The sequence below is a fragment of the Nyctereutes procyonoides genome, unplaced genomic scaffold (assembly GCF_905146905.1).
Source record: "Nyctereutes procyonoides isolate TBG_1078 unplaced genomic scaffold, NYPRO_anot_genome, whole genome shotgun sequence".
NCBI classification, from domain to species: Eukaryota; Metazoa; Chordata; class Mammalia; order Carnivora; family Canidae; genus Nyctereutes; species Nyctereutes procyonoides.
In genome coordinates, this window is record NW_026575122.1 from 2643026 (window position 1) to 2665703 (window position 22678).

Consider the following 22678-nt stretch of genomic DNA (forward strand, 5'->3'; position numbering starts at 1 on the left):
TAATGTGTGACCATATAGCTGGGCGCCTTGTGGTCTAATCAAATTGACACATAAAATTCACCATAATGAAGAGGTTTTAATGATAAAAAAAAAATGAGCAAACATTTCTCCCTCATACACATGCTACATATATACAGGCAAATCTCATTTTATTGTGTTTCACTTTATCGCATGTCACAGACACAGCATTTTTTTTTTTTTTTACAAACTGAAGGTTTGTAGCAAACCTGCATCAAATAGGTCTATCAGTGCCATTTTTCCAACAATATATTTCATTTCATGTTTCTGTGTCACATTTTGGTAACTTTCACAATATTTCAAACTTTTTCATTATTATTATATTTGTTAAAGTGATCTGTGATCAATGGTCTCTGATGTTGCTACTGTAATTGTAACTGTGGTGTTATTATTGTAATTGTGGGGTTCCGCAAACTCTGACCGCCGTAAGATGGCGAACTTAATAAATGTGTCTGGTCCAGTGACGAGCCTTTCCCCCATCTCTCTCATTCTCCTTGAGCCTCCCTATTCCATGAGACACAATAATGTTGATATCAGGCCAATTAATAACCCTACAATGGCTTCTAAGTGTTCAAGTAAAAGGAAGAGTCACATGTCTCTCACCTTAAATCAAGAGCTAAACATAATTCAGGTTAGGGAGGAAGGCATGTCAGAAGCCAAGACAGGCTGAAAGCTAGGCCTCTTACATCAGGCAGCCAAGTTGTGAATGCAAGGAAAAGTTCTTGAAGGAAATTAAAACTTCAATGCCCGTGAACACACAAATGATAAGAAAGTGATACAGCTTTGTGCTGATACGGAGAAAGTTTCAGGGATCTGGATAGAAGATCAAAGCAAAGCAACAATAACATTCCCTTAAACCACAGCCTGATCCAGAGCAAGGCCTCACTCTCGTTAATTCTGTGAAGGCTGAGACAGGTGAGGAAGCTGCAGAAGAAAAGTTGGAAGCAGAGGTTGGTTCATGAGATTTAAGGAAAGAAGTTAACCTCAAAGTTCAGGGTGAAGCAGCAAGTGCTGGTATGGAAGCTCCAGCAATTTATCCAGAAGGTCTAGCTCAGATAATTAATGGAGGTAGCTCCACTAAACATTTCCAGTGCACATAAAGCCTTCTATTGGAAGAAGATGCCATCTTGCACTAGAGAGGAGAAGCCAATGGGAGTCAGGTTGACTCCCTTCTTAGAAGATAATGAGGCTGGTGACTTTAAATTGGAGATAGTGCTCAGTTTCCAGTCTGAAAATCCTAGGGCCTTTAAGAATTATGAGGAATCTATTCCACTTGTGCTCTATAAGTGGAACAGCAAAGCCTGGATGGTAGCATATCTGTTTACAAAATGTTTATTGAATATTTTAAGGCCACTATTCAGAACTACTATTCAAAAAAGAAGATTCTTGGGCAGCCCCTGTGGCTCAGCAGTTTAGCACCGCCTTCAGCCCAGGGCCTGATCCTGGAGACCCAGGATCAAGTTCCACGTCGGCTCCCTGCTTGGAACCTGCTTCTCCCGTTGCCTGTGTCTCTGCCCCCCTCTCTCTCTCTCTCTCTCTCTCTCTCTCTCTCTGTGTGTGTGTGTCTCATGAATAAATACATAAAATCTTAAAAAAAAAAAAGAAGAAGAAGATTCTTTTCAAAATAAAATTGTTCATTGACAATGCACCTGGTCACCCAAGAGCTTGATGGAGATGAACAATGAAATTAATGTTTTCATGCCTGCTAACACAACGTCCATGGATCAAGGAGTCATTTTGGCCTTCAAGTCTTATTATTTAAGAAATGCATTTTGTAAAGCTAGAGCTGCCACAGATAGTAATTCCTCTGATGGATCTGGGCAAAGTCCACTGACAACCTTCTGGAAAGGATTCACCATTCCCAGATGTCATTTAGAATATTTGTGATTTGTGGAAAAGGTCAAAATATCAGCATTAACTGGGGTGTGGAAGAAGTTGATTCCAATCCTCATGGATGACTTTGAGAGGGTCAAGAATTCAGTGGAGAAAGTAACTACAGATGTCGTAGAAATAGTAAGAGAACTAGAATTAGAAATAGAGCCTAACATGTGACTGAATTGCTACTATCTCATAATCAAACTTGAAGTAATGGGGAGCTGCCTCTTATGGATGAGCAACAAAGGTAGTTTCTTGAGATGGAATCCACTCCTGGTGAAGATGCTGCAAAGATCGTTGAAATGACATCAAAGGATTCAGGATATTACATAAGCTTAGTTGATAAAGCAGCAGTAGGGGAGAAGATTGACTCCAATTTGGTAAGAAATTCTACTGTGGGCAAAATGCTATCAAATAGCATCACAGGCCACAGAGAAAGGAAGAACCAATCCGTGCAAAAAACTTCATTATTGTCTTATTTGAAGGAGTTGTCACAACCACCCCAATCTTCAGCAACCACCATCCTGATGAGTCAGCAGCCATCAACACTGAAGCAACATCCTCTACCAGCAGAGATTACAATTCGCTGACAGCTCAGATGACGTTAGCACTTTTTTTGGCAGTAAAGTGTTTGTTAATTAAGGTACGCACATTTTTGTTAGACATACGCTATTGCACACTTAATAGATATAGCAGAGTATAAAAATAACTTTTATATATACAGGAAAGCAAAAAATTTATCTGACTCGCTTTATTGGATATTTACTTTATTATGGTGGTCTGGAAACAAACCTGCAATATCTCCAAAATGTGCCTATACTCAAAACTGATTCATAATCTGCATATTAATTCTGGTATCCAATTTAAAGCAAATGCCTCCTCTTATAGATATATATTTAGTATTAATATCTCTTTCAGAGCATGTCCCTGACATTATGTGATAAAATAGTATTGTGAAAAAAATAGTATTGTGAAATGTTTATTATGATTTCTCTCCAAGAATGATACTATTACTAAGTCTGAGAATGATTTCACAATCTTTTCACCTAGAAAATACCTTACATGTTTCTAACATATGAACTAAAAATTTAAATCCACTTTTAGCCTATTATTTATTTGGGGGACAATGCAATTTTTTAAATTTTTTCCTTTTTATAGAAATAATGCACTGGTCAGAGATTCTGCTGCCTAATTTTGAAAATTATATAAAACTCTGTGGGTTCTTTCCACTATTTGAAAAGGCTCTATAACACACAAGAGACCAGGGTCAAAAGGCCCATTGATCTAATGAAGTCTGATTTTCAAATATTCATGAGCAGGTCTCCTAATTAGTTTGCTCTTTGGATATCCTTACAAATCATCATTATTGTAATTTCTCTTGTCCCAGTAGCAAAAGATTCACATTCCGTGATGAAACTGTAATTTCATGATTATAAGGAGTTAATGATCATAAAATATTTTTAATTACAGCAATTATACTATCGTTTTGTTATTAATCTTTTTAAAAGATTTTTATTTATTTATTCATGAAAGACACAGAAAGAGAGGCAGAGACACAGGCAGAGGGAGAAGCAGGTGGGGGTGGTTTGGTGAGGAGCAGATACTGACCTCATTGTGCCCTGACACTGCTGTTCCCCTCTACATGGAGAGAAGAGACTCAGGGTCTCAACTGGGAATAAAAATAGGTTCTCAAAAAAAAAAAAAAAAAAACTTGTCATTAATTTAATACTTCAGCAAAGTATATTTTAATTGTTGATCCATCTTGTGAATTCAGGATATACTTAGCACTATGGTCTCAACAACAAAAATAATAGGATTATTAATAAGCAAAGAATAATATACAAATGATATGATATAAGTTATTTAAATAGACTAATTCATTGCTTGTGGCACATATACAATTCTAGAAAACATAATGATTATTCAGAACATAAAGAAATTTCTGTTATGAAAATCATTATTATTGTTTTACTTCAAATTTATGAAATGTATGCGAGCAAATATTTCATGTTCTTCTTCTGAATTGCCTAAACTCCTATGAATCACCCATAAACCATCAGGGACCACCAGTGTTCCGTGGACTGTGCTTTGAGAAACACTGCCCTCGAGGTTCATTGCAGATACTTTAGGGAACGCACCAAAAGGCAAGAGGAAGGAGAGGCTGGAAGAAGAGGAAGACATCTGATTTCAATAAGAGGATTCAGCCTTCACCTAATTTACATATTGGGTTGGTGAGAAATTTTTCTATTTCAAGAAATGTTTCTACTGATAAAAAAAAAAAAGTTTAAGAAGCATAATGACTAACTTTGTTGAGAGGAGGAAATATCAGTCAATTGAAGATACATTACTTGGCAATATCCTATTATTAGCTAGTTATATAGCTAGAAGAAGGATTTAAGTTCTCTTAATTCAAGACAGTGGTCTCTTCACTGTGTCATGTTCTCTTCTTCAGACAGGAAAAACGGGAAAAGGGGTAGGATCCTTTGGGAGCAAAAAGCTCTTTAAACCGTAAAAAGAGGGACGCCCGGGGGGGCTCAGCAGTTGAGTGTCTGCCTTTGGCTCAGGGGGTGATCCTGGGGGTCCTGGGATCGAGTCCCCCATCGGGCTCCCACAGGGAGCCTGCTTCTCCCTCTGCCTGTGTCTCTGCCTCTCTCTCTGTGTGTCTCTCATGAGTAAATAAATAAAATCTTTTTTTAAAAAACTGTAGAAAGATCTAAGGATGTGACTAAAGTAAATATCATATAGCATATGGAATAATACATCTGACATGAGCAAAATAAAGGGAAGAGAAATACATGAAACAGTTTTTATATTATTTCTCGCTCTGAGAAAAGAAAGAAAATTAAGACAACTACTCCTGTTACACTGTTTCAGAAGTTAAAATCTACTTGAGAGATTGATTATAATAGATTAGCAAAATTTGATGTACCAAACTGATTGTTCAGTAAACCCAATGGATCCATCATCTCTTCCATCCATCCAATATTTTTTTTGCTCTGATTTAAGTTATTTCTCTAGAAGACGTAGGATTCACTTGTCAGAGTTCCATTCTCTGAGCATATCATTTCCCAGCCAGAACTACACTAAAAACAAGCATCAACTGCTGACCTTTTAAATTCATCACTCTTTGTAACTCCAATCACAGAAAAATACTTAGGAAAATGTGGCTCTTTCATCTCTGTGTGGTAGTGGATACATAGCTCTTCCTACAGAAGCTGGCAACCCCCAGTTCCTTTTCTCACTTGTGAGAAATGCTTTGAAAAAGCCATTTCCAGCCAAAGTTCTCAGCCTTCTATTTCCTCCTTTACTTAAAATGAGGAAATGATTTGTAGAAAGGGGAAAAAAAACAATAAAAGGATTCATTTATTGTCTACTTAGCTGGTCTGAATTATCTCCTGATCCACATCTTTGCTGACTTTGGGAACTCCTTGAGTCCATTCTCAGCACTCGACAGAGCCAGCTATTTTGCAAATTTTCATTCTCATAACCAACCTGGGAGTTTGTAAGACAAAATGCTAAACTTGCTTCAACATATGCCAGATGCTAAGGCTAAAATTACTATATAGAAAGGAGCCAAGAAACAGATAAAAGTCTAAACTGTGTGCGTGTGTGTGCATGTATGTGCGTGTGTTGAAACATGCGTTCAGGACCACTATGCTTCATTTATTCCTACATCAAATTATCTTTGTAACCATAGTTATCTGACCTAACACTGAAGTGTCTTTGCATTCCCCAAGTAACAACAGATTAGGAAGATCTAATATTTATTGACCACTTTCCACATGCCAGTTGTGCTGGGCATTTTATGTGCATTGTCTTATTTATTCCTCACCTTAGGCTACGAGGTGGACACACTTTGCAAATGCTAAATGTGGAACTTAAATAAATTAAATAAGTTTCCTGAGGCCACATAGCTATCCTTAAAGTACAGAGCCTGGATCCAACTCTGGGTCTAACTAGCCAGTCCATAATCATATTCTGGCCCATAGCAGATAAGGATGCTGCAAGAACATTACTCATTAAATTGCCATTTCTTCTTTATAAAAACTCATATATCACTGTTGGTCTTAGCATCAGGACTAATTGAGTTTCTTCTAAGCAAATGATTATATTGATGAATATATCCTTATACCATATGGATAGTATACGGATTATAGGAATATTATATATTGAATTATAATAAATACATCCTTATATTACCTACTGAAAAATGCACAGCCAAACTCATAGCCCTCTTGAAACAGTGAAAAAAACCTTTAAGAACTTACTCAGAGAGAAAAAAAAAAGAACTTACTCAGTCACATCTTCCTGACATTTTCATTTTGTTCCTATTCCCATTTTCTTTGAGTCCATTGTCTTCATTTCTATAATGTGTTTTTCATTTTATCTTGTTTTATTTTCAGTGTCCATAATAGCTATATCAGTGGTTTTCTGGAACAGAAAGGAGATAAATGTATAAAAACCACATAAACAAAACTGGGATGATAAGAGTCTCGAAATGTGAAAGATACTATGACAGAAAAGGTGTCACCCGAAGATGAAAAAATTATTTCATATGACTGACATATGGATAACTGACAAGTGTCAACATGAGAAATATTTTTATGGACTAACAAGTTGTTGGTAAGATTCCTTTCTCAGATGGTAAGACTCCAATTTATCACAAAAGAGCTTTGCCATCTCAAGAGAAAATTGTACATTTTATTTATTTATTTTTTTTTAAATTTATTTATTTATGATAGTCATACAGAGAGAGAGAGAGAGGCAGAGACACAGGCAGAGGGAGAAACAGGCTCCATGCACCGGGAGCCCGACGTGGGACTTGATCCCGGGTCTCCAGGATCGCGCCCTGAGCCAAAGGCAGGCGCCAAACCGCTGCACCACCCAGCCCAGCTTTTCTTCTGAAGCTGTCTGGAAAACAGAAATGGAGATCAGTGGTCAGGATGAGGGAAAGCTGATAAGACAACATGTTGCTGCTGATATTTTGTGAGGTTTTCCCTTCAATGAGCACAACAGGTGAACCATGTTGGGGTTTTTTCTCTCTAAAACTTTTTATTGGAGTATATCTTAGCATATAAATGAACACTTGCATTACTCTTCTCTTTAAACAAATTAAATAAAATTGCAGAAAACTCCAAAACAAAGAAGCTCCACTTCTTCCTTTGGCAGTCCCTAGAAAACCAAAATAAGGCCATTTTTCCAGTATAAAAAAAAAAATGTATTTACTGACCATTTCAGCAATGATAGCATTTTGTAATTATCTGATATTTTGAAATCGTCAATAATATGACATTACAATATGTCAATATTGTTCTCATTACAATAAAAGAAGACCGCGCAAATTACCAACAATTAAAGGCTTTTTCTTTTAATATACTCTACAGAGTATATTACAATGAAAATCATTAAAGGATAGTGAGTATATCTATGTGAACCAGTACAGAAAAAGCTCCAAAATTTATCAGATTTTTCTCCTTCTCCTAATATATATCCTTTATGATATCTTTTTAAATAGGTAAAAATCACAAAAATTTAATGTTCTACTTTTTTTTTGACGATCACAATATCCTCTCTGCAACTTTAATTTATAAAGTTGGCATTTTAACATATTGTTGAATAATATGTATATATTGCATTGACTAGAATATATCCCCTGAAAAGAATTCATTCTATTTATTATGCTAGATTAAAGAGGACCAAAATGACTTTTATTTTTTTATTAGAAATTTTCTAAGGTAGAATTATGCCCATAGAAAAACTCATAACTGAATCCATTTCAAAGAATAATAAAAGTTCTGAGATGAGCTATTGGCCTTTAGTTCAGTACTTTCCTTGGACAGCTTACATCTGGACTCTAAAACTTACTTTCATCTAATTAAAGTGTTCAGATGAGAACATTTTCAGTAAATGTAAAATAAAGGAAATGTGTCTGAGGATTCTCTGACCATTTAATCATCCACATTTGGCCAAATCCTTAGAATGAAGGTCAATGAGTTATCTGAGACCTCCTCCGCATCACTCACGTTTTCTACCCAAACCAATCGATCCCAAGATTCTTATAAAAAGGAGCGAGCACAGACAGCCCAGACTAAACTGGCCCATTGGAATACACACTGAAGAGCTGTCTAGAAATCCAGCCTACTAAAACAAATACCCAAAACCCAACGTGGCTTCTTTCATTTCTAAACTCATCTTTCTTTCTCACAGATAGACTGGTTTTCTTTACCGAGGCTCTTAGATGAAACTTCTTGGAAAGAATTCAAGCCTGGGCTGAATGTGCCTGGCGTGGGCCTGTAGAGGGATCCCTCCATGACCACCGAGGCCAGGCTACCTGTGGACCACCACAGCAGTTGTGTAATTAGGCTCAGCATCACGTGAGGAGCAATTTCTGATGGGAAACGAAGCCTCTACTTGAAATGGCCAGGGGCACTGGACAAGCAAAATGTAATTATCTGACCTGAAACCCAGCTGACAACTCAAACAGCAAATGCCAGGGGGTCTTGAAGGATCAGATGCTTCATCTGACGTCAGGACTTCAGCCTTCAGCATCCTCTACTCCCTGTCCCCCAAAGTGGACAGAGCACTTAACACCCAGCCGCCAGCACCGCTTAGTTTGGCGGCCAACTCCTGCCAGCACGGCGGAGGCCAGCTTTCTACTAACCGAGTAACTGAGACGAGGATCCAGATATCTAACACCAGATGAATTTTGGTTCTTTCCAAATTAGGAGGATTATATAATTCTTCCTTCCTGCCTCTCCTAACCCAGAGAGAACCAGTTTTCCTTGCTTTTTAAGGTATACAGTTAGAGATAGGACAGCTCAGATGGGTCTTTTTCTGGCACCCAATGAAGACATTCATTTAATTTATGTCTTTTGTAAGTTAATATGTTAAGAAAGAACTCTTGGGCTTTTAAGCCGCAGTCTCTGCTTTTTTTTTTAAGTCAGAAACAAAGTGGACAGATGAAAACTGGGATATGATCGGAGCCGCACCAATGTTTGGTCTCAGGATTTTCGGTGCCTCTAGTGTGCTTAGTGACCACAATCACTAAGACAGGCTCTTTGCCCTAAAAAATAAATAAATAAATAAATAAATAAATAAATAAATAAATAAATATAAAGATAAATAAAAATAACTGAGTAAAAAATAAAAGTTCAGAACTTTTTGAGATATTAAGAGCTAGAGGTAAAAAAAAATAAAAAAATAAAAAAAATTTAAAAAAAAGAGCTAGAGGTAGAAAAGATTTTCCAGTTCAATGATCTTATCCTGGTGAAGGCCTATTTCTTCTCGTATATACACATACACATTCCCCATTTTAATTTTCAATATTTCAGCTCATATTGGCTAAAATACCCTTCCCTAGGAGTATCTTTTATAATCAGTCTTGGCTATTAGAAATTTTTCCTGGTACTTTACTTAGCTCAATTATTCCTTTGTTTACCTTTATGCTACTAGTCTTAATTACACCCCATTGGACTTCTCTAAATAATTCTTCTCTTTACCCTTTGATTCATCACAGGAAAAACACTGTTCACATACCAGGCATATTTATCATTCTCCTTCACATCACTTTTTTTTTTTTTTTTTACTTTGGATGGTCTCCCAAGTGCCCCTTTAAGACAGTGACCAGTGGTCCTGTTTTGTGCCTGTTATCCCAGCATAATTGTTCACACCAGGGGATCGATTTGAATGAGAAATAACACAATTACTTTAATTTTATAGCAGACAATGTACTTGAGATCACTGTCACACTCTGAAGAAGAGAGGATGAAACTGAAGCTAATGGCCACTCTTTTATGCTCTACTTTATAGCACTCATCACAATGCTAAGATATTTAGAATCAATTATATAGCTTTTTGTTTAATATCTGCTTTCTTCTTTAGACTGAAGCTTCATGAGAGCAGGATCATATTTCTCTGAATCTTTCCACCATTCTCGGGACCAGCACAGTGACCATAACACTATGGGTGATCAACAAATATTTGTTGAGTAAAGAAATAAATAACTTTGGATCTCAGAAACTCACAGAGCCCCATGTAGCCTGCAATCTCCTCTATCTTCTCTGTATTACTCCAGCCTCTCACCAACCTCATTTTTGGTTTGGTTTGGTTTTATAAAATTATTTGTCCTCTATTTGCTTGGATGTGGCTAATTATTGACAAACTTCGTTCCTACACTCCTGAGATCCTGAAATTAAACCGAAAGGAATTTTTGGTATTGGATTACTGTTTGTCAAGTATTCAACAGAATGAACACATCTAGAAATCCCAGATCCTATAAGCGAAATTAATCTTATTTAAAATCCTATAACCCACCCACTCACAGCACAGAATCCTAGATTTTTTTTTCCCCCAATTTCCAAAAGATGTTTTCCGGCATTTATTCATCTCCAATAGCTCCTTTCTCTACACCCTTTTTGCGATCCTGTATTGACTCCATCACAACCTGAGAAATGTATTTGCTGAATCCCACTGCCTTCCCTAAGTGATGTGCTCTTTCTCTCTTCCTTTCATTGCCAGACTCTTTAAATTACTGGTCTTAGCTTTCATTGAAAATGTCCACTGGGACATGCTGCTACCAGCTCACCCCAAGTTTATTGGACATGTTGCTCGTTGTCTTCTGGTTGCCCGTTAGCTTTCTTCTCAATGATGCCACCACAGAGTTCTTCCAATCAGCAAGACTCAAGACTCTAAGATGGTCTTTGGGTCACCCTCTCCTTCACCCTTAGGTCCAATCAACCAAGACTTCCATTCTCATCTTCATCCCCACTGATGACACCCCAATGCTGACCCTGATTGTCTAACCTGTAGAATCTATTGCACACAAGTTCCTGAGAGAAGCCTCATAGATTTGAGTCCAACCTGCTTATTTAAATGTTACCTTCAGGCGCCTTCAGCCAAGGGCGTGACCCTGGAGACCTGGAATCGAGTCCCATGTCAGGCTCCCTGCACAGAGCCTGCTTTTCCCTCTGCCTGTGTCTCTGCCTCTCTCTCTCTCTCTTTCTCACTCTGTGTGTGTGTGTGTGTGTCTCTCATGAATAAATAAATTTTAAAAATCTTTTAAAAAATGTTACCTCCATTATGTACAAGGCATCATCTCTGACTTTAGCTTCTGTTTCTATTCTCATTTTTCCCTTTCTTGCCCAGGCTGCCTCTCTGAAGTCAATTCCTCCATATCCCAGCACCTTGCTCACTCCATCCCCACCGGCATAATCCTACCTCAGGACTGGTGTACTAACTCTTCCTTTTGCCTAAAATGCACTGTCCCTTTGTGTCATAGCTTGCTCCTACCGTGTTCAGGTTCCTGCTTCCTTATCAAAAAAGACTCTGTCTCATACTCTGTCACTCTCTATCCTCCGACACTGTGCTTACTGCCTGCCTATGATGTATTTATGTATTTACTATTCCAGCACCCCTACCCCTACTCTCTAGGATGCAAACTTTATGAAAAAGGAATTTTCTTTCATTTTTTTATCTTTGTTTTCTGAACTATCTCCAGAAACTACAACAGAATAGGAGCTCAATAAATATTTGTTGGATGAATAAATTGCTATTTTGTACCTGATATAAAACAAGGAATTCTAATATTCTCATGTTCTCCATTATTCTGGGATCACCATTTCCTTTCCGTGCTGTAGTATAAATGTAACTGCTGGATGTTTTTTTACAAAATCCAGAAAGTTAAAGCGTCAGAGGAGGAAGGAATTATTTAGCTTTTTCTCAATGATTTTCCCCTCTTGCATCAAATTGTTATACCAAGTTTCCCTTCAATACCTCTGGCTGTTATATAAGCCATAACCTTCACTCATCCTCACTCTTTCAAATATACTTTCTTAGAAAAAGTGTACCAGACTCTCAGACTTCCTTTATATGAACAAAGGAAAAATTTTTCTAAGATTGTTTGAGAGAGAGAGCAAGGGAAAGGGACAGAGGGAAAGAGAAACTTAAGCAAGACTGCGCTTCGTGTGAAGCCCAACACAGGCCCAACTCATCTCAGGACCCTGAGACCACAATTGAGCCAAAACCAAGAGTTGGAAGCTTAACCTACTGCACCACCCAGGTGCCCCCTAAGAAGGAAATTTAACAGGGTCCCCCAAATAAACAAATGAACCTTGCTACCATCCCTGTGCATTGTTAATATCTGACCATTTTCTTCCTGCTCTAATAGGTGATTAAAAACTAGTAATAGTGATTAACATGAGTTATTTATTAATTTCCCAACACACATTCAGACCTTGCAACAACTCGATCAAGTAGGTGCTGTTATTAAAGTTCCTGGTAACAGAGAAAGAAAATTAGTATTAGAAATCTAACTAACTAGCTTAATGCCATGACACACGTTTGTGAAAGAGTCAGGAATCTAGCTGAGACGTGTCTAACCGCAGAGCCCACCACCCTATACTACTTCCATCATAAAGTACACTAAATCTCTTTTGTATCAAGTGGGAAGCAAATTAATGAATAAATGAATGATCAATTGTGTCTATTTTCTATCCTATTAATGATGTTTAATAATATATTTTCAAGTTAAGTCAGTGGAAAGACTGGTTTTCAACCACGGAGAGCCACAAGTGCCCTTTGCCAAAGATTTGGCAGAGGATGTTTCTGAACTGTGTGGGAGGCATAACTCCATAATCTTTAACGTCTCTGCAAGATCAAGTGATGCATTCTGTGATTCTAAGAGGTTCTTATAAAGTGGAAAATTTGGAATCATAAATGACTGGCTATCGTCTACACAAAAAGAAGTAAAATTAATCTGAGTTGGTCTTTTTATGCTCTTCTAAAAACGAAAGAATCATTTTAGGATGAACCCAGGAGATAACAATCTGAATATCAACATTTTGAACTCTATCAGCTTTAATTCATTTTTTCCTTTAAGTTTGCATTTTTGTAGCACTGACTTTTCTCAAGAGTCAGAGAAAATAACAATGGTAAATAATGAGCACTTCGTGTTCCTGAGACAAACTACCCAGTGCTAGAAACGCCGGCTTTGGCATGTGCTGAGAAAGCATCCAGATGTTAGCCAGCTGAAACAATATGTCCCAGTGCATCTAAATAAAAAAAATTATTTTCATCTAAAAATTGGAAATCGAAATAGAGTTCTGGATTTCTAAAAAGAGTCAAGAAACTCCAAATACTAATGAATCTGTGAACCTGCTTTTGCCAGAAGTATCCATATTGTTACTAGAACACTGAAAATGAACAAGTAAATACAATTCTGGGTATGATAGCTGAACAACTCTGATTTCTGAACCTTGAGTTAATAATCATAAAGATGCCTAATATTTCTTTGGTTAATTACTTGTGATTTTCTCATGTCAGATCCTGACCATGGGTTGCTTAGAAGAGTGAAATCATATGCTCCAGTACAAGGAGATGCAGTAGAGATGAGGAGAGACCCGTGGAAGAGCTGGGAATGGGAAGGGGCATCCCCACACTCCTCACAAAACTCTCTAAGAGGGGAAAAATTAACTAAACTGTCAGACAAACAGAACAAAATGCTGAGGAGCCCTGAAAACTTTAGAAGTAGGCTTTGGTTCTCAGGGTCACAGAAAACCAATAGGCTTACTCTCATAGAAATCAGTTGAAAGAAAAATAGGATTCGACTTATAAACTGAAACGTATAGCATGGATACTTCAGTGTTTGACTAGAGCTCACTGCCATCTGAGAAGCTAAGATGGACTAGAGCATGTTTTTCAAAGTGTGGCCCATGAATTCCTAGCATTAAAATTATAGGGGAGTGGATAAAAAGAATAAAAATAAATGCCAACTTCCAAGCCTCCCATCAGACCCATGAACAAAAAAGTCTAGCAGGAGAGCTTAAACAGTCTGTATTTTATAATAATACACCAGTAATTTTATATGTACTACAGTTTGAAAATTTAGGGGGCTTGAATAATATTTTTAGGTAACAAATATTATTTAAAAAAATCTAAAGTGCAAGGCTGTGATTAGAGCCAGCTTAGCATGTAACTTTATCCCCTAAATACTTTAATTAAAAAAAAAAAAACTGACTGAAAGACCCAGTGATTAAAAGGATTCAAATGAGAAACACAGTAGGAAGAGAAGAGGGATGTCAAAATGTAAGAAATTGAAAATAACTTCTACCTGACAGCATTTCCAAGGTCCATCTTTGGAATTTTCTCTCTAATATTTGGGGTATTCAGAAGTATTTCTGATGGTCAGATATGTGAAAGATCATCTCACAAAATTCTCAAATTTTAAGGTTAAGATCAGGAAAAAGCAAGATTTTTAAAAAGCAAAAAAGTATAAGCACATATAGGTGCACACAGGGTCATATTCTGTATTCAAGTCTTCGAAGGTCAGTCCCATAAACCAGCCATACTGACCTGAAACCAAGTCAGCCCAAGGAAATCTATAATTTGACAAGTCAAAAAAAAATGTGTTATATGATCAATTTAATAGAATTTCAAGTGGAATAGAGTTTGTAACATCTATTTCTTTTTTCATTTCCTAGTCATTCACATCAATGGTCTCCACAGCAGAGTATGCAAGAAAGTGGAGTAAAAATGAACATCTACTTACATTTATTTTTCATCTTAAAAGAAATCAAGCTTTCCTTACATTTAAAATATAGATTAGTGTCTCTATAACTTATAAGTAGAAAATGTGCTTATTGAGATACATGCTCATAATGTTTTTACTTATAGGGATGCCTGAGTGGCTCAGGGGTTGAGCATCTGCCTTCAGCTCAGGCATGATCCTGGGATCTGGAATCAAGTCTCCTATTGGGCTCCCTGCAGAGAGCCTACTTCTCCCTCTGCCTGTGTCTCTGCCTCTCTCTCTGTGTCTCTCATGAATAAATAAATAAATCTTTAAAAATATATTTTTTACTTATATAGATGCGTGATCCGAAGACTTTGGAGACCCTTAATTTATTCAAATTTGTAGTAATTTAAACAGTTCTTTCTTGTAAAAACATATATCTCTAAGCTTTCAGATATCTGAATTTTATATGAATATAAATTATATGGCATATATTTCATATCCATTCAAATATGGGTATAAATTATATAAAAAATCTTGGGATACTTCTTTTGGGTCATTGTAGACTAATTTTGGTTCACATGCTCAAGAAACAAACAATTCAATAGTATGATACTTGCATAAAAGCTCCCAACAAGTCACATCTCTAACAAAATATCTTCCAACAAAATCATGCTCCAACCATATAGTTTAGTAGTTTAGAAAGTATAGACAAAGGAAAAAGTCCAGTTCAGTGATTTCTCCAGCCCTCATAAAATGTCAATATTCACTCAAGTTACATACAAGACATCCTGGAATTTAAATATTGCAGTCTAAATATTGCAGTTATTAGATCCTGGTATGATAAATTCTCTTCCCTCCTTGACATTTATCACCAGAGAAGCATGTGAATCTAAAGATTCACCCCAACAATTGACCAGTTTCTTTTATGGGCAAGAACCACCTTTCACTTGTTTTAAATCTCACTATAATATCTGTCCTCAACAGTAGTGTCAAGACAAGTTGATGTCATGGTCACGTACGTCATTGGGGAAACAGTTTGCGCTTTCTGCCTGCCACCATCCCCTCTCACTCTTCTAGTGCAGGATCCCTCTTTTTTGTTTTATAAAATACCTCATGGTTTGCTTGGGTCTGCTGTTCTCCCTCCTAGGAGTGGGCACATGACTTGAGTTGCTCAGAGCTTCCAAATTCCTGGACACATTTATTAGCCCAGGGATGGACAATTATTTAAACAAGTTCAACAAGAATCATTTTCAGGATTGAAAAAATACTGGGGAACTGAAGGAGGATTTCTTTTCCTGCCAGGATAATTGCTGCTAAAAACTATGCCAGCTTGGTGATACCAGAAACATTTTTTGCTACCAAAGGGAAAAAAATCTGCTTAAGATAAATCAACACAGGGGAAAAAAGAGCTGAGAGATAGAGGGAAAGAGTGCCCAGCTTCACCCTTTACTTTTACATTGCATGGAGGTAATAAAATTCCATTTGGGGTTGGATTTTCATCAGCTGCAACTAAAAAAGTACTATTAACACTAGGATGATACACTAGAATATATTCAGGTAATTACTATAACGTTATTCCTACTTTCTAGATACATTTTCTTGAACAGGGGAAAGGTAAACCTCCAAATAATCTTAAATAAATCGCACGACTGTGGCTGCATTTCTCAAGTGTGTCAAACATGTGACCACCATCCATTAAACGTCTCTATTCACACACACACACTCACACACACACACACACACACACACAGGTCACAGAGTTTTGCCCTAAAGTAGCTTAACAAAGAGCACTACATAGAGTTGTGTATCCAACAACTACAACTGACTGACCAACAATAATATAATGCTTGAATTTCCTCCAGTAATACCTACCCATTAGGTAAACTGTTCATTTCTCCTTTGGCATTCTTTTATTTTCTTCCCTTCTAATTTTTTATCGTCCTATACAGCTTCTTCTAGGCCATACCAATGAATCCAAATCCTTACAATATTTTGAGATTTGACAACTTTTACCTACTGAAGCTTACAGAATGGAAACAACCATTGATAAAAAAAAAAAAAAACAAAAAAACACCAACCTCAAACATTTGTTCAAACCCTAAATCAATTTGAAATATTATGCTATGTCAACTATATAAGCACTTTTCTTTGAAGAAAGCCGCCAGCAAACGATTTCACCTTTTCTTAGATTATCTATTACCGGCATTTCTTAAAGAATAGGGCCAAAGGGAAGCATTCCTTTAAAAGCGAAATAGAGTAAAATCTCGTTTAGATCTTTTTCAGTAGTAAAAGCTGGTTCTTCTATGAACCTACATCTCTCTGCTATGATGTATTATTAAAAATGGATAGACATTGTTGATGGTATGTATTGTATCAATAGCATTGTGGGATACCATTTATTTCACTTTAAGGAGAGTTTATTTCATCTTGAGCCAACTTGGAAAGCCTTTCAGAGGCCATCAGCACACTGGCTTTCTTCATATTAGATAAAAGCAAGGACACTGTGTATACACATTGATCTGGAGCCATTCAAAGACTGGGTTAGGGAAGAGAGAATTTCCTTCCTTGGTACAGAGGAACTTTCATATCATCAATACCTTCGAAAATCTGCAAAGGCCTTTTAAAATCAAGAATGTCAGTGGGGAAATTTCACCTTTTCTGAGGTAAACTGGAAACTTGGAGACAAAGTTTAATCGGAACAAAAAGGAATAAAATAAAAATAAAGTTAATTTCAAGAAAATAAAAATAAATGTCAACTTTAAATGTCAATATATTCTATAATATAAATAGTGAAAAACTGAATTTAAACCATACCAATTACTTGAGAGTACCTTTAATTAGTTATTTGTATTTCGAAAGTTGTACGTTAATATATACTGTTCACTTAATAGAGTGCTAAGCATAGGACTCCAAAAAGGATACTTTTCTGACAAACGTTTTATTTAAATGGCCAGATAATAAATACTTTAGGCTCTATGAGGGCATCCAATCTCTTCTAAACTCTACAATGTATCATGAAAACATACATTACAAATCACAAATGTGTATGTTCCAATAAAACTTTATTTACAAAATCAGGTACCGGGCCAGATTTGGCCCACAGGTTGTAGTTTGTCAACTCTGTCTCTATGCCAAATTCTAAATTGCTATATAAGCTGTAAAGGATAATAAGAGTAGTTTATATGTTTAATAAATTGAAACATTTTCCTTAGAATCATATGACTTATCTTTCTAACTTTACCAATAACAAGTTTTAATCTATTTTTTCCAAAAGGTGCTCCTCTAAGGCTTAGTTTTCTAAAGTTGAGAAGGGGAGAGGATATTTTGGTAAAGAAAATGAGCATTATTGGTCACGATCTGCTCTGAAGCCGACCAATTCTGCTTTTGTCTACTTCATATATTTGAGTTGTGCAAAATCTCATTAAAAATGACTCTACTCCGGTGCCTGGGTTACTCAGTCAGTCAAGTGTACATCTCTTGATTTGTGTACAATCTCAAAGTTGTGAGATCAAGACCCACCTTAGACTCTGCTATGGACAGGAAGCCTACTTAAGATTCTTTCCTCTCCCTCTGCCTCTGCTCCTCCCCACCCCCCACTCTCTTCCTAAATAAATAAATAAATAAATAAATAAATAAATAAATAAAGACTCTACTCAGAAAGGTTGGAAAATCACTGCTCTAAATTATTTGGGTAAGTTGGATCCAGCTCTATTTGCCACAAGATAGTATACTGTTGACCCTTGAATTTTTTTTATTTATTTATGATAGTCAATGAGAGAGAGAGAGAGAGAGAGAGAGGCAGAGACACAGGCAGAGGGAGAAGCAGGTTCCATGCACCGGAAGCCCGACGTGGGATTTGATCCCTGGTCTCCAGGATCGCGCCCTGGGCCAAAGGCAGGCGCCAAACCGCTGCGCCACCCAGGGATCCCCTACTGTTGACCCTTGAAAAACAAAGGTTGGAATTGCATGGGTGTACTTATACACAGATTTTTTTACAGTATGGTACTATAAATGTAGTTTGTCCTGCTTCTGCTTTCTTAATAATGTCTTCTTTTCTGTACCTTACATTATTGTAAGAATATAGTATAGAATAGAAAAAAAATACAAAATATGTGTCAATCAAACATTTATGTTATCAGTAAGGCTTCCAGTCAGTAATAGGCTATTAGTAATTAAGTTTTGGGGAAGTCAAGTTATATATGGGCTTTCAATTGCATGGAGAAGGGGTCAGTGTCCCTAATTCTTATATTGTTCAAGGGTCAACCGTGGATGTCTTAAGATCAAAGGGACAGATGCTTGAAGTGTAAAGTGAATCTTGTGTATAGGAAACTTTAAGAGATCATTATTTGAGATGAAATGAAGATCTAGGCACATCCAGTGTCCTAATAAAGAAGCAGAGAGCACTGAGAAATAACAATAGAAGACAGATGCTAGCAGTGTCAATACAAGGACACAGTCACCCTAGTGCTTATTGCTGGCTTGTGAGGAATATTCCATCTTTAGCTTTTCAGATGCTGATTCTTATAGGCAACATGGAGCAAAGGCTGCAGCCTTTCCGCAGTGCTCAGATCACATGTGACAGCCATAATTGAGTAAGCAAAGGGGGTGCCGAGAAGAGGGTAATGGGCCATGCAGACAGAGGGAGAGCTGAGCAAGTACTAAGAGATGATTCCCACTGACAGTGATGTGAAACTGGTAGATGTATATTGAGTTTCAAACATGCTTCCGATCCAGAGATTGAAATTACTATTATCATTGTGACAGATCTGCAAAAGGTGACTGTTGTCCAAAGGCCGCAATGCAACAAGGATTAGAATTTAGGATACAAATTCTCCCTTTTAGAAGAAGGAATTGATATATGTGGTGGAATTTGAGGTAAACAAAATACTTCTATTTATATTACAATATATAAAAATATTCACTCACTGACCAGCTCTGGAACTCAAGAGTTTTGGAAAAGAATTACAACGCTGATACCCTGATTGTGTAAAACAGTATAGAGGTTCCTCAAAAAAATAAAAATAGAAATACCATATGATCCAGCAATTCCATTACTGTATATTTACCCAAAGAAAATGAAAACACTTATTTAAAAAGATATATATATATATATACCCTTATGTTTATTGCAGCAATATTTATAATAACTAAGATAATGGAGGCAACCCAGGTGTGAATTAACAAATGAATGGACAAAGAAGATGTGGTATATTACACATACATATAATGGATATAGGTGCATCATGGATAAAGAAGATGTGGTTTATATATATAATGTTTATAATGTGTATGTCATACATAATATACATATTCCATATACATATATGTATGTGTGTATAAAAGAATGAGATCTTGTCGTATGTGACAACATAGATGAACCTTAAGGGTATTATACTAAAGGAAATAAGTCATGAGCATTAAGTAATGTATAGAATTCTTGAATCACTATGTCATACACCGGAAACTAATGTAACATTGTATTAACAATACTTCAATAATAAATTTTGTTTAAAGAATCTTAAAAAACTGAAACCCTGAGTAAACACATTTTATGATCTTCCTAACTCTCACTTTCAGGCTCTCTGTTCATCTTTGATTCATACTTCCCTCACTAACAACATTTATCTACCTCATAGAGAGAATAAAAATAAAAGATCTAGAGGTAGAGCAGCCCCTAAATACGATTCCCTGAAAATAGAGAGAATTCTACTCAGTTGGACAAGTTTCAGCTTCTTTGGATCTCAAGAACTGAATGAGAAAATCAAAGGAATACAGGAATACAGTATAGGATTACCTCTGAGCCAGGACAGTAGGGACCGCTCTACAACTTTCATCTAAAGCACTGGACACGTGCTTTGGTTAATGTGCCGCCAAGTGAATGGTAATGCTTAGTCTAAGTTCTTAAAATCTAAATAGAAGGGCTTTCTATAAACATGATTTATGGATTCAAGGAAAATGTAGTCCAATACTCCAAATTAACAGTAATGTCCTAGAAAACTATGTACTGGAATAAATGTATAAATATTAACTGCCATTAATGTAATATGTTTGTATGATATATGTTATATATCATATATATGTTATTATATATTTATTATGTATATACATATACAGAGAGTTGAGAGCAAAGGTTCCCAAGCTTTCTCTATTCAAGGCATCCTTAGTGTTTCAGTAACTTTTCCATGGCACCCCTAAGCCGAAACAAATTACTAACAATTCCATGTTTTATCTAGTCAGGAATCACTAAAAGCCCAGCTTCATGATGTTATGACATCAGCAAATGGAAGTAAAATGATCCAGTGTTGACACTGTGAAGTACCTCAAGATTCATGTGGTGATCAACTATCTTTACCTTGAAATTCTAAAATATCTCAGTGGCCTTCCCCTGAGTTTGATGCAACCCTGGGAGCCCTGAGCACATAGTTCAGAAACCAGGGAATGATTTTGTACCTAATCTCTCATCCCAGTTTAGTCACACGACACTGAAAGCTAGCAATTTAACACTCTCATTCTCTGCTCAATCTTAAATTGACCGTTCCTTCAAGTTTAAAAAGTAAATAAACTTGAATTGACTTTACTTTGAGGTTTCAAAGAAAGCCCGTGGTTCTCTCAGACACTATCCCTCTAACCATCTTTCTTCTTCAACAGGAGAATCTCAACTGACCATCATAATTTATCGAAGAAAAAGCTGCGTTTGTCCTGCAAAGGTCACAGTAGTTATTTTTCCCCAGGAGCAAAGCTGATGAAACAGATGTAGATTTATTTTCTTCACTCTGAATATATCCCTTCACTGAAAAATCTCAACAGTCTTCTTCGCTGATCAAGATATTTCTAAATTAATAACCCCTCACCACACCAGTAGCTTGTCATTCACATGTGGTTTCCTCATATGTTTTAACGCATATTCTAAGATTTCTTTCTTTCTTTTTTTTTTTTTTATTCTAAGATTTCAACAACCCTAACTAACACAAAGAGATCATGGTTTCCTCTGGCCAACTTATGTTCTTCATCAAGTGAGACTCTTGAAAATAAAATATTTTTAAAAGATAATGATCCTTCACAAAACATAAGAAGTGTCAAATAATCTAATTTTTTTTCAAATAATCTAATTTGACTAGAGAAGAATCCTGCGTGCCTACGAAGAAGATGCCTAAGAGTGTGTGTTCGTGTGTATGTGCTTGAGCACACCCACACGCGTGCATGCCCACGAGAGAACTAAGAGAGAACAAGGATACTTATATTCCTTACAGGCATGTGAACGTGAACTTGGGACAACGTTAAGGTGATAGGATGAGTGTAGGCACGCAGGGAGAAGGGAGGAGTCTACGTGCAAAGTGTGGGCCAAATAATCGCAGCAGGCCAAAAGATTTTCTCCAAACACAGGGAGTTTTCAGATGGATCTAAAGTGATTCAGTCAAAACATGTTAAATGACAATGATAACCAGGGGCAAATTGCAACATTCCGAAGCAATCTGAATTAAACTACATCCTCCTTCCTCCACGCATGCCTGGGAGGCTTATCACAACAGCAACCACGTGCATTATAAACACTATCACCCTTCAAATGGACAATTGGCTTCTTCCCCTGCAGTAATGTGATTTGAGACTACCTCGGCTCCAACAATCGGGGAGATGTTTTGCATTAACTTTTGCAGCATGGATATCCTCCGAAGGCAGAGACAGGATCCTGTTGCGTTCACAATTAGCAGAAAAGTGCCAAAGGCAACACCTCTGACGAGGGCCACAGAACGACATCACTTGGTATCGATAGTTTCTCTCCAGTACAATCCCCAGTGCGCTTGCCAGCGTCTATGAAACAGGTCAGTGCACAAGACCAACAAATCACGAGAGCCTATGGGGGATTAATTACTGGGTTACGTTTATTTAAACACAAACTTTCAAACTGAAGGCAACTGGTAGAGCCATCAAATACGGCATTCATCACATGTAGAAAGATGTTTGAAATTGATCTAAAAACATGACTACCTTGCAATTTAAACTTAAATCTCAGTAAATACTTATATTTAAGAGCCCACAATAATTACTGGATGCATAGCCTTAAATGAGACTAGTCCCGTATTCATGCATTGAGCAAATGCTGGTACTACACTGTGCATTTAGTAAACACTAATTAGTTGTCAAAAGCAATTCTTCTTAACCTCTTCACGGTGTAGTAAGGCACGGGTAATGCGTATCGCATGAAGTGACTGAGGGTGGGGTCTGGAAGATGCAACAAGCAAAACTAAAGCCAGATGTCGGTGAAATGATCCCCACACT

The 22678-nt window shown here is 36.9% G+C and overlaps 1 long non-coding RNA gene across 1 annotated transcript in view; it reads right to left on the reverse strand.

The window, feature by feature from the left end:
* Nucleotides 1–22678, reverse strand: part of LOC129516961 (uncharacterized) — a 137869-nt gene that overhangs the window by 37104 nt on the left and 78087 nt on the right. Inside the window, exon 3 of the long non-coding RNA XR_008665907.1 lies at nt 6188–6324. This is a non-coding gene — a long non-coding RNA (uncharacterized LOC129516961). The remainder of the gene's footprint in view (nt 1–6187; nt 6325–22678) is intronic.